We start from the raw sequence: 11,238 nt of genomic DNA, 5'->3' as shown, positions 1-11,238 counted from the left end.
CTATCCTTCGTCATTCTCCGGAGAAGCGTGGTATCCGCTATACACACTTGCGAGGAATTTTGAGCAAAGTATTTATGCGATAGCTGACGATGACGAAGAAGTATGACTGATGTGGTTATGCGCCACAGTTAATAGGTGATCAAGAACAAGTTTTCGTAAAGGTTTGGATCAATGGACGACCCGCTCGTTACGCAATTCGCATTGTGTGGCGCCTGGATATTCCTTTGCTGTTATAAAACGCTTTATTACTCTTATTACCCGATTCCTTTCCCGACATCGAGTCTGCCTAAGGCAAGTTTGAGTTTCAATCAGCGGTGTAGCTCTATGATAGAATGCTGGGCTGGCACGTAGGGCACCCGGTTTCGAATATCTGTGTGCTTAGTGTTTACATTTACTAAGTTTTTTTTTTCCTTCTTTTGTGCGATAGTGGTTACAGATACTGGCGGATAACATACGGCTCCACACGCGGCCCTTGTGATCTCAAAACTGCTCTCGGTGTAAAACTGAAATTGCAATCCCCTTCACAACTGCGCAAGCCCAGCCCGTTTACAAGAAAACAACATCGTAGCTTCGACAGTGTGCGACAAAGCACGCGTTTTTTTTTCTTTTTTCTGATACTCTATCAGGAAAGCAACACAAACTGAACGCCACGTTTAAACAGTATATCACGAAGCAATATCTAAACACCTAATAGGTGGACATACTTCAGAACAAGTGCTACGCCGTCTTTGCGTCTCAATTATATCGAATGAACGATAAACAACGAAGAACAACCAAAAGACTGATAATCATAGCGGCATACTTTTTTTTTTTTTGACAGTGAAAGCCATGAGGTCACATGAGCCAAATTCGGAGGCGTCGTTGGCCGCCGCCGGTTTCCGTTAACGCTATCGCACGCTGTAAGAAAGTAAATCCAGGATCTAGTGGGATTCGAATCAATGCCCTTTGGGTGGCAGTCCATTTGTTTGGTGGCAGCCCACCAAACAGACAGCCGATGCTTGAAGCACCATCGCAAGAACACCCTGTACCCACAGCGCCCAAGGTCGTTACAGAAGAAAGGGGAAGAGTATAGAATATTTCAACATACAGAATGCAGATTTTCACACTTCAACAGTACAATAAAGAGCAATTCACTGTGAACACACGTAGTGGCACACGGGAGTACATACACAATATTAAAAATAGGTTCCATGACACCGTTTCGTGCTTACGCAACCGCCCGAGCACACATCTGATTTGTGGGGTTTAACGTCCCAAAACCACTATTTGATTATGAGAGACGCCGTAGTGGAGGGCTCCGGAAATTTCGACCACCTGGGGTTCTTTAACGTGCCCCCAAATCTGAGCACACGGGCCTACAACATTTCCGCCTCCATCGGAAATGCAGCCGCCGCAGCCGGGAATCGAACCCGCGACCTGCGGGTCAGCAGCCGAGTACCTTAGCCACTAGACCACCGCGGCGGGGCCCCGAGCACACATCTCAAAACCCTGCAGTGAGTTTGAAGATGCATCACGTGATTGATTGATTCATTGATTGATTGATTGATTGATTGATTGATTGATTGATTGATTGATTGATTGATTGATTTATTTAGTTATAGATTGATTGATTATTGATTGATTGATTTCTGGAGTTTAACGTCCCAAAACCACCATATGATTATGAGAGACGCCGTAGTGGAGAGCTCCTGAAATTTCGACAACCTGGGGTTCTTTAACGTGCACCCAAACCTGAGCACACGGGCCTACAACGTTTCCGCCTCCATCGGAAATCACGTGAAGTGACTCCTGCTACTTCAGTCCTATCCACTGGCCTATCGTGCAGGGAAAAAATGACACTTTAAATGCTTCAACCCTGCAACAAAGTTCCTTTATCTTATTGACGTGGTCCAGTTACTAGAGGCATAATCCAGTTGGCAAAAATATCGCCGGGGGTCCAGACCTGTTCGATTACTAATTATGCCGTGAAAAAGTCTCAGTCTCAGATAATCCCTTCGTTTGCGTGGAAGTTCGCAACCGGGGATTTCTTTTGCTTTTAAAACAGTGAAATGTCTGGTGAAACCAGAATATCAGGGAGAAATAACAGGCAATAAATATAAATAATGATAGGGAAGGAAAGGCAGGGAAGTTAACCAGTTCAGGAAAACCGGTTTGCTACCCTACACGGAGGAACGGGAAGGTGGAGATTGAACGAGGGAGGGGAAAGAGTGGGAAGAAAGAGAAATATAACACAAACATGCAGTCAGTAACATGTTCATCACGCTCACATGGTGCGCGACGTCACAGTCACAGCTGTTTGTCCGAGTTGGCTTTTCTTAGAAACTTCAGTTCTTTAGTCGCCCTCAGCTGCGGTGTCTCCTGTGGTAGACATGCAAGAATGGACTAAAAAACAGACATTCGTCTATTGTCACAGAGCACTGGGACGGACGGCCGTCTTTGAACACCACATACCGGACAACAAAAAAAAAAACGGCGGGAAGGGGAAGATGGAAGCTCGCGATGAAAAATCGGTAAACAGTGGTTGTGTCGAGCCAACGTTTCGACAAGCGGACTTGTTATCTTTAACGCTAGAATAGAACTGATTTCTTTAGCGCTAGCATGCCTACGCTTCGTACCCTCTCCTCCATCATAACGAAGGAGGGGAGAAGGCACCATATAAAACTTCTAGGCGCGTAAAACTTCAGACAACTAACATAAGAGACAAGGACGAGTCTGAAGTTGTCTTCAGTTGTCTGAAGTTTTACGCGCCTAGAAGTTTTATATGGATTACCAACTAGCCCAATCCCACACTTTACTTGAGAAGGCACCATTGGATGCGCGGGTGAGAGAGAGGGGGAAAGCGTGTGCTGTGACGAATTGCATGAGTGAAGAGGGAACAGGTGTCCCGTGAATAAAAGGAAAATAAGGAAGCGGTGGGGAAGTGAGGATGTACACGCGTCGCTGGATCACGGTTGTCGTAAGTTAACAATGCCAAGTTTGAAATTCCCAGACGAAGGGCTTAACTCACATTGGTTTTCCTTGTGTATGTACCTTACGGAATGAATTCAAGAGCCCCTTCAGAAACGTTCATACTTACTGGTCGGAGTGTATTGAACTTAACAAGTTGCGACTGTGTGTGTTATCAAAACACCGGTAGACAGCCAACAATACCTAGATTACACTGGTCACCACCCGCGACACAGCAAACATGGGATTTTCGTCGGACAAGCGAGGCGTATAAGAAGGATCTGTAGCGACGAAGGTGAATACGTTCACGGCTTGAGCAACCAAAAGGAAGCATTGGGAGAAAAAAAAATTGTCCACAAGACGCCCTAAACTATCTTGTTTACCCTCTCCCCCTCCTTTGTTAGGATGGAGTAGAGGATACGAAGCGTAGACGCGCTAGCGCTAAAGACATCAGTTCCCTTCTGGCTTTGAGGAAGACAAGTCCACTCGTCGAAACGTTGGCTCGAGACAACCCCTGTTTACTGATTTTTTTTTCATATACCTGACAGTCAAACAGGATGTGGTATAGCGTCTCCTCGCAACGACAGGCGTCGCACTAACAGACAATGATGCCAATGAAAGTAAAGGGGAGTCTCTATATCATTTATGTAGATGTCATATGCAAATGAGGAACAACAGCGAACCCATTGTTGGCCCTTGGGGCATGCAAGAGGACACATAAACTTTCCGGGATGTCTTACACAACCTCTTGCATTCTTAAATATAAATACTCGTTTATTTAGTGACAACGGTGTCGTCCAAGTTATACATATTTAGTTCTTCAATCAATAGTGAGTGGAGTACAACGTCAAAGGTTCTTCAGAATCTATAGAAGCAAGCAGTCAACGGAGAAACCTTTACCAAAACCATGCAGTATAAGTCTGATGTCATTTCAAGTAATAGTGTTGTACACAAAAAACGACTACGAACGCCGTGCTGGTGAGAATTGAGTAAGGAATACGTGTCCATATAGGTCATAACATTGGTAAATGGTACATGGTAAAATACTTTACGAGAAAGGCGTGCCAGCGGCACCTCCATAAAGGCACTAACGATGGCCACAACGTCGTCGCTGTCGACACCGGAACAAAATTACTGTGTCATCAGTGAATCGTTCGCCATGACGTTGAAGAAAGTCAAGGCTGACGGGAAAGGCTCGAAATGTGGACCGCTCGTCTCATCTAATAACGGTGGCAGGAGCATTCACAGCAAGAATCATAGTCAATAGCATGACTTATCCTGCGAGCATTGTGATCCTACAACATTACATGTGATACTTGGGATGGACTCCTTGAGTCATCACGGCGCCATCACCGATCTGCAGAGATCTCAGTCAATAACAATAACCTTGGAAAAAGCACTGCCGCCCCACACGACGCCAGGGGATCGCAACACTGAATGTTATAGAACAGCAGGTCACCGTTTCGCCTCTTCCCGGCGTCTTTTTTCATCGGCACTGAAAAATAGACTTTGAAGGCGACGTCGAGGGCGACTAGCACCAGCTTCTGAACCGTCACGTTTGCGTCGCAAGAAGCATGACCGAGCTGCATGATGATAAAACAAAGGTAATGCTACAAACTTCGGCTCCGAGTATAAGCAGCTCAACTTCGATACGACAATCGCCTACATGGAGTAATTTGTGCAAGCCAGCAATGCTGTCACTCTCTTCGGTACTACCGAACCTGCTTTGACGAATCAATGTGCCCACCAGACTTCAACGTCAACACGGTCCTTCGGAAACCCAAGCACGACCAGCTCAAAGCCTTGCTTCTTGAATTCAAGGATGTCTTCTCGGGGTTGTCAAGAATCTGACAGACCTCACTCGCGAAACATCGCATCATAACTAAAGAAAGTGCCCGACCGATCTGGCAGAGCCCGTATCGAGTTTTGACGCGAGAATCCGATGCCGTCAAGAAACAAGTCGACGAAATGTTACGTGACGGCATATATCATTCAGCAGTGCAGGAGTACGTGGCTATCTCCTGTGGTGTTTGTGAGGAACAAAGGTGAAACCTCATGTTTGTGTATGGATTATCTTTGCCTGAACCGAATCTTGAAGAAGGACGTGTATCCTCTCCCACGGATAGATGGCGCCTTAGATCAACTCCGCGACGCGGTGCATAGATGAACCTCAAGGCCGACTACTGGCAAGTCGAAGTTGACGAGAGAGACCGAGAAAGGACTGCGTTTATAACACCAGACGGCCTGATAGAGTTCAAGGTCATGCATTTTGTTCTTTGATCGGTATCTTCGACTTTTCAACGAGTTATGGATACAGTATTGGCGGACTTGAAGCCAAGTAGCACACTAGCTTCGTGTACTTGGGCTGCGTTTTCGTGTTTACCTCAACTTTGGGTGAGCACCTCCGACACCTTGAAGTTGAACTTCAAGTAATGAAGACTTCCCGACTCAATGTAAATCCAGAAAAGTACCGCTTCGCGTACAAGTCCACGGGAATAGGCCGCCGAAACACAAGAAGGACGTCAAGTCGACTTTTCGGCGGCTTGCGCGCCTATCACAGACGCTCCGTTAAGGCACTTTCGCAGATTGCCGAGCCACTAACTCAAAAAAGATCGATGTACAATTCAAGTGAGCAACAGCGCAAGTCGAGGAATTTTAAGAAGAGAAACTACCCTGCAGACGCCTCCGATGCTTCAATTTTCCGCTGTACCTACAGGATTTCCAAGAACCGGTAGACTAAACTTTTAACATCTCTGAACTTTTCACATATGTGTTTGTGCTTACTACCAAGCTTAAATTTAGAGCTTGGAATTCCTAATATGAAGCACACTTTTCTTACGGTGTGCAAGGGAAATAATATGTCAAAATGCGTTAAGTTTATATGACCGTAAATATTTGCACTTATTTCATTCACTCCTGCAAAGGGAATTACGAGGCGCAAAAAAAAAGGAACACTGGCTAAAAAGGAAAAAAAAGGCACGTACAAGCGCTAAAATTCACTGCTAGGAGGCGCGCAGGTGCCGACGTCGCTTCGTGACGGCGGCGGCTGCTTTGTGACGTCACGATGGCATGTTTTCAGGCCTTCGAGTCTAGGGGATGTTGATTTAGCACAAGCGCAAAGCCCTTCTTTCCACACTATCCTCACCAACTAGTCTGATCCTTGTTCGTGCTCTCGCTTGGAATTTCGCCCGTAAGATGCTTGTAACTTTCTGTTTAGGCTATCACCATTATTCCCGCACCGCATAGATGTGACTGGCTTTTTTCTTTTTTGAAAACCACGACTTCGTTTTCTCGCAGGGCATATCTACCGCAATTTCTGCAAGCGTCCCTTCTTTCAAAGCTAACGCCTTTATTGAGCGTAGCCCACCATTCTGCGCATTTTTTCATTTCTTTTTTGCGCGACAATCTCTGGCGTGTTCCCGGTCGCCTTTTTCACTTAGCCGCAACAAGCACCACGAGCGCATTCTGGCGGCGCGAGCAAAGAAAGAATGAGCCCCTTATTTTTCACCGTGCACGCCGAGGGCATTATGTTATCGAAGCGTCGGCGAACATGCACGCCAACGAAAACGGCGAAAGGGAGCCGAGCAAAGGTTTGCAAGTCAAGCAGCCACACAAAACCAAGGGACGCTTCTGTTACTGAGCGATAACAACGCATCTATCGCCGTTTTCAGCTCCCCTTGTCCGCATTCTTTCCGCCGTCAAAGTAAACACGGAAAGAGAATAAAGGCCTCTGCTGCTTCCTTGTTTGCGACCGCGATGATCGCGCGGCTTATAAATGAGCCTCGCTTTTGTGCACGGAGGACAGCGTTCGCTTTGATCCCGGAACGTCCCGCTACTTTGCGCTTGTTTTGCGATACCTCCGAGCTCTTCTGGCATGAGCTGAGAAAAGCTGAACTTCCTTACGCAGCTGAACTTTCTTACTTGAGCGAAAGAATCAATGAAAATGTTCGATGGCTCGACAGAGTGAATGCTCGAGAAGGCCAAGGTGCGGCAAATGTGTAAAAACTGCGCCAACTCTAGAATCGAAATAGTACAGCTCGTTAACAAGGAAAGCGAGCATTATTTTGTTTTTCTGTGCTTATGGCTGTCGTATATACGGAGCGTGTCAACGCTGCATACGCGTCAGCCCATTGATTGATATGTGGGGTTTAACGTCCCAAAACCACCATATGATTATGAGAGACGCCGTAGTGGAGGGCTCCGGAAATTTTGACCACCTGGGGTTCTTTAACGTGCACCCAGACGCGTCAGCCCATGTATGCTGACAATTCTCTCGAATATTTCCCTTATCTTTCCTCTTTTTCTCATCTTTGTGCGCCCCTTCCCCATTTCCTCAGCGTAGGGTAGCCAACCGGGCAAGGGTCTGGTTAACCTCACTGCCTTCTACTTTGTTGTTCTGCCTCCTCCCAATGAATGGGGATGTTCAGTTCTTCAATTTCATGAGGTATAAAGGAAGCGGTACCACAGGTAGTTCTACTGACGATAAGCGCTTAAATTATTTTGATTGTGCCTTGTTCTTTCAAGCCACTGAAATGGCCGTTGTAAACTTCCAAACAGCTGGTACGACTCGTGTCAGTTTCTCTTTTCTAGCGTGAACACCATGTCTACTGACTGGGTTTAAACTACGGCAGGATAGGCGCGTGCATAGGAGAGATAGAAGCGCCCCTCCCTCCCTCTCCTCCTAATGAGGCTATATCCATAATAAAACGTGGTAACGCAAGGCTCACAGTCTGCCTCATAGCATTACTTAGTCGTGCCATACCCGTCATTGTTAACATTGCAGTGTTATGCCATGCAGGGTTTAGGTGGCCGAAGAGCCCCAATCTTGCATTCCGAAAATTGTTTACTTTTCCAAGGACCTAAAGCGGACCGTTGCGAACAGCGCGTAGTCATTTATGTTTGAAAATTCATTGCGAAGTCTTCCGGACCTGACCGATTTTTAAGGAAAAAGGGGGGGGGGGGGGGGGGTTCAGTGCGTCGACACTCGGCTTACCTGATGAGAAACCTTTGCACGTCCATGCATGTGACGACATCGTATACGCCCCACGAAGCAGCTGTACCTGTTATGCTTTCGAAACATCGTTCCTTTTCGTGTTTGTTTAAAATTATTAACGAGACTTTTCCGTAGAAAGAACCACACTACGTTTTAGAGAACTGCATGTGCCATTTGAAAATGGCATATATCATAACACCCTTCAAAAGCTGCCCGAGCTTCCCTTTGCATCCATTGAAGAGATTGCGGCTGCACACCAATGTTTCGCGACACTAAGGTCCTTGCCAGACACAAAGAAAGGAAAACTATATAGGGAGATAATGGAAGTGGCTGAAATTGCGCGCCTTAAAGATCAATGCGTTAGTGGGGCGTCTGTAACCCTCTCTCAAAAAGATATTGATTTATTATCTTTAAGATGAACACGTGTGCGCTGAGGCAGAGTGGCGGCACGGTGATGGTGACGTTCGTGAGACATTTGTGATATTGTGGTGGACACGTGTTGTTTGCCTGCCAGGGTATATATGTGTTCGCCATTCTAAATAAAGATGAGTTGTCCTCTGTCCTGTCTCCTCCTTTCTTTCCAGCCGTTTTTGCGCTCGGCTTTTTAAACATGTATGTGATCCAACTCGCCCGAGCTTTATTTTAACCTTACCCTTTAAGAAGGCGTTTACAGAACAGTGTATTACAGCCGAACGCGTGTTGAATGAGATGGGCCAAAAGAAATTAAAAGGGCGCTATAGAACTTCCAGTTTCTCCAGGAATACGTCTGACAGCCCAAAGAGAATTCTATTTTACAGAAGCTTTCACGCGCCCGAGTTGTGTATCATAGCTAAAGTATAAACAAGAGTGACAGCGAACTGTATATAGGCGTTTTGTTAGCAGCGTGGTCGGTCGCTCCGAAACAAAGTGAACGTTATTAAGACTGGGTGAGAAATCTCTCAGGCGGAAGTTTTGTCCGGGGCTTGCATGTACTCCACGAACGGACATTCGCACTACGTACAAAAAGGTTCTGGGAGAGAACAGCACGTGTCACTTCGTTTGAATGTCATTGTTGTTAGTACGACACGACGCCGTCTGAGCGTGCGTGCCTAAGCGCCGACGGGCAAACTTCCAATAAGCTCTGTCGTCGTACCGGGTGGTGTGTAGTTCTTGTAATGATTAAGCGTACATTCAGATGGCGGCAAAGACAGAAGTGTAATTAGCAGGACGTCTTATCGCGTCTTATAAAATAAGCAGGCCTGTCCGAGCACGTCCAGTCTGTCTGCAAGTCTTCGATATTGTCGCTAATTGTTTTTTTTTTCGGCAAATATATGGTGAAAAAAACTTTCTATTAGTTGAACGCACTCCTCCACCTTAGCAGACTTAGCGCAAACGCGGAAGTCTTACAATTTGACATGGAAAAGCCAGAGTGCATCAGCGCGAGCTCGCATATGCATGCTGGCTTTCCCTCTGGGCTGGATTTCATCGTATGCGCGTATGCTCAAAAATAAAGCGACGCAAAATTAACATTGTTTAAATAAGGTTCATCTACCTTGATTCCGTTTGTACAAAAGAAGGGCAATGTACCAAGTGCTCGTTTCTTTGTTACATAGTACTTAGAGAGAGAGAGAGAGAGAGAGAGAGCGATGAAAAGGCAGGGAGGCTAGGCAAACGAAGGGGGAAAGGGTAGCAAAAGAATAAATACCTCTGTGTTAGTCATACAGTCACGCCACGCAATACCAGTATTGGTGTATCGATTCTACACTTAACCGGCCACGAGCGTACCATGAGCGTGGCATGCTTGTCATGCTATACATGAAATGCATGTCATGATTTTCATATTACCCCCTGCCATTCATGTTCATTATAGTCACCTCACGCAATGCCAATTATGATGTACATCAAGCTAACCAATCGGCTGCAAGCGCACCATGAGTGAGGACTGCAAGTCATGTCGCACACGGCACACATGCTATGATTCTAAGAGAACTTGTTGTTGGGCTAGTTGCAAGAGCATTCCGAAAATTTAATTCGAGCGCGAAAACTTGACACGATCACTCACACACGCACACACCCATGCATCAAACGCACAGCGCTCACTTCCAACTGATTTATTCATAGCTCGAAGGCTTCAATATATACAGGACACATTGTGCGCACACACACCAAAGAAGGCGAACAGCATACATTATCAAAAACGTACAGCTAATCAATATCATGGCCTTAGAGCGATAAACTGAAGTTCGCTTGGTAATAACGAAATCGAAGGGGCGCTTACACAGCGATCTTTATTTTTTTTTTCAATGAAAAAGGCCTCTAACACTTCACGTGCAGTTTTATTTGCGCTTCTGCCCAGAATCTTCGTCTCGGAAAATCGTGCGTCACACCCACACAAGATGACATGCGCAACCAGGTGCGCATACTTGTCATCTCTTTTCGTTAATTTTTGGGCGTGTTCCCTTAATCGGTCATTAATACACCGTTCAGTTTGGCCAATGTTCACTTTTCCGCAGGATAAGGGTATGGAGTACACCACCCCCATGGAACACTTAACAAAGACCCTCTTATGTTTCTTCTGACAGCCGTGCTTCTTTCTATCGCACACACGTTGGCACAGTCTTCCATTTTTTTCTGGTGCGGAAAACACCATTGGTACGCCGTGCCTTGCCGCGACTTTCTTAAGGTTGTGCGAGACCTTATGGATATATGGCACAACTTGTGGCCTAATCCTTAAGGGCTGGGTAGCAGTCATCACTTCCCGTGTTCCACGTTTAAACTTCTGCAGAAGAAGAAGACCAAATAAGAATTCACCCTATTAAAAATACCCTTACAGTCAGTACACGCGACAGAATCAGGGCAGAAGTCTACCGCTCACTGGAAGTGCTCAGAAGTCAGATGTACAATATGAACTTGCCAGTGGCCACATACGTACCAGCGCCGGACGACTCCATCCGTGGAGTAGTTTACAAGCCCTACACGGACGAAACAGACCACTATCTTCAAGCACAACTCATGAAGAAAAACCCAGACATCCCCATAGTAAATGCCAGGAGACTGGGCTCATCAAAACACCTGGTCATCACTTTCGCCGGACACATGCTTCCTGCCATGATCCGCTTCAGGTGTTTCACCTTAGAAGTGCATCCCTTCAGAGAGAGACCTGAGGCCTGCTTCAATTGCAGGAAGCTTGGGCACCACACAGAAGTGTGCCCGCTGCCCAGCCCTGGAATACCAAAATGCCGAAGATGCGGTGGAGAACATCCCCCACCGCCACTGGGCGAACAGCCAACATGTACACCACAGTGTGTAGTCTGCCTCGG

This window comes from Rhipicephalus microplus, unplaced genomic scaffold (genome assembly GCF_043290135.1).
Source record: "Rhipicephalus microplus isolate Deutch F79 unplaced genomic scaffold, USDA_Rmic scaffold_82, whole genome shotgun sequence".
NCBI lineage: Eukaryota > Metazoa > Arthropoda > Arachnida > Ixodida > Ixodidae > Rhipicephalus > Rhipicephalus microplus.
Note: the sequence above shows the minus strand (reverse complement) of the source record.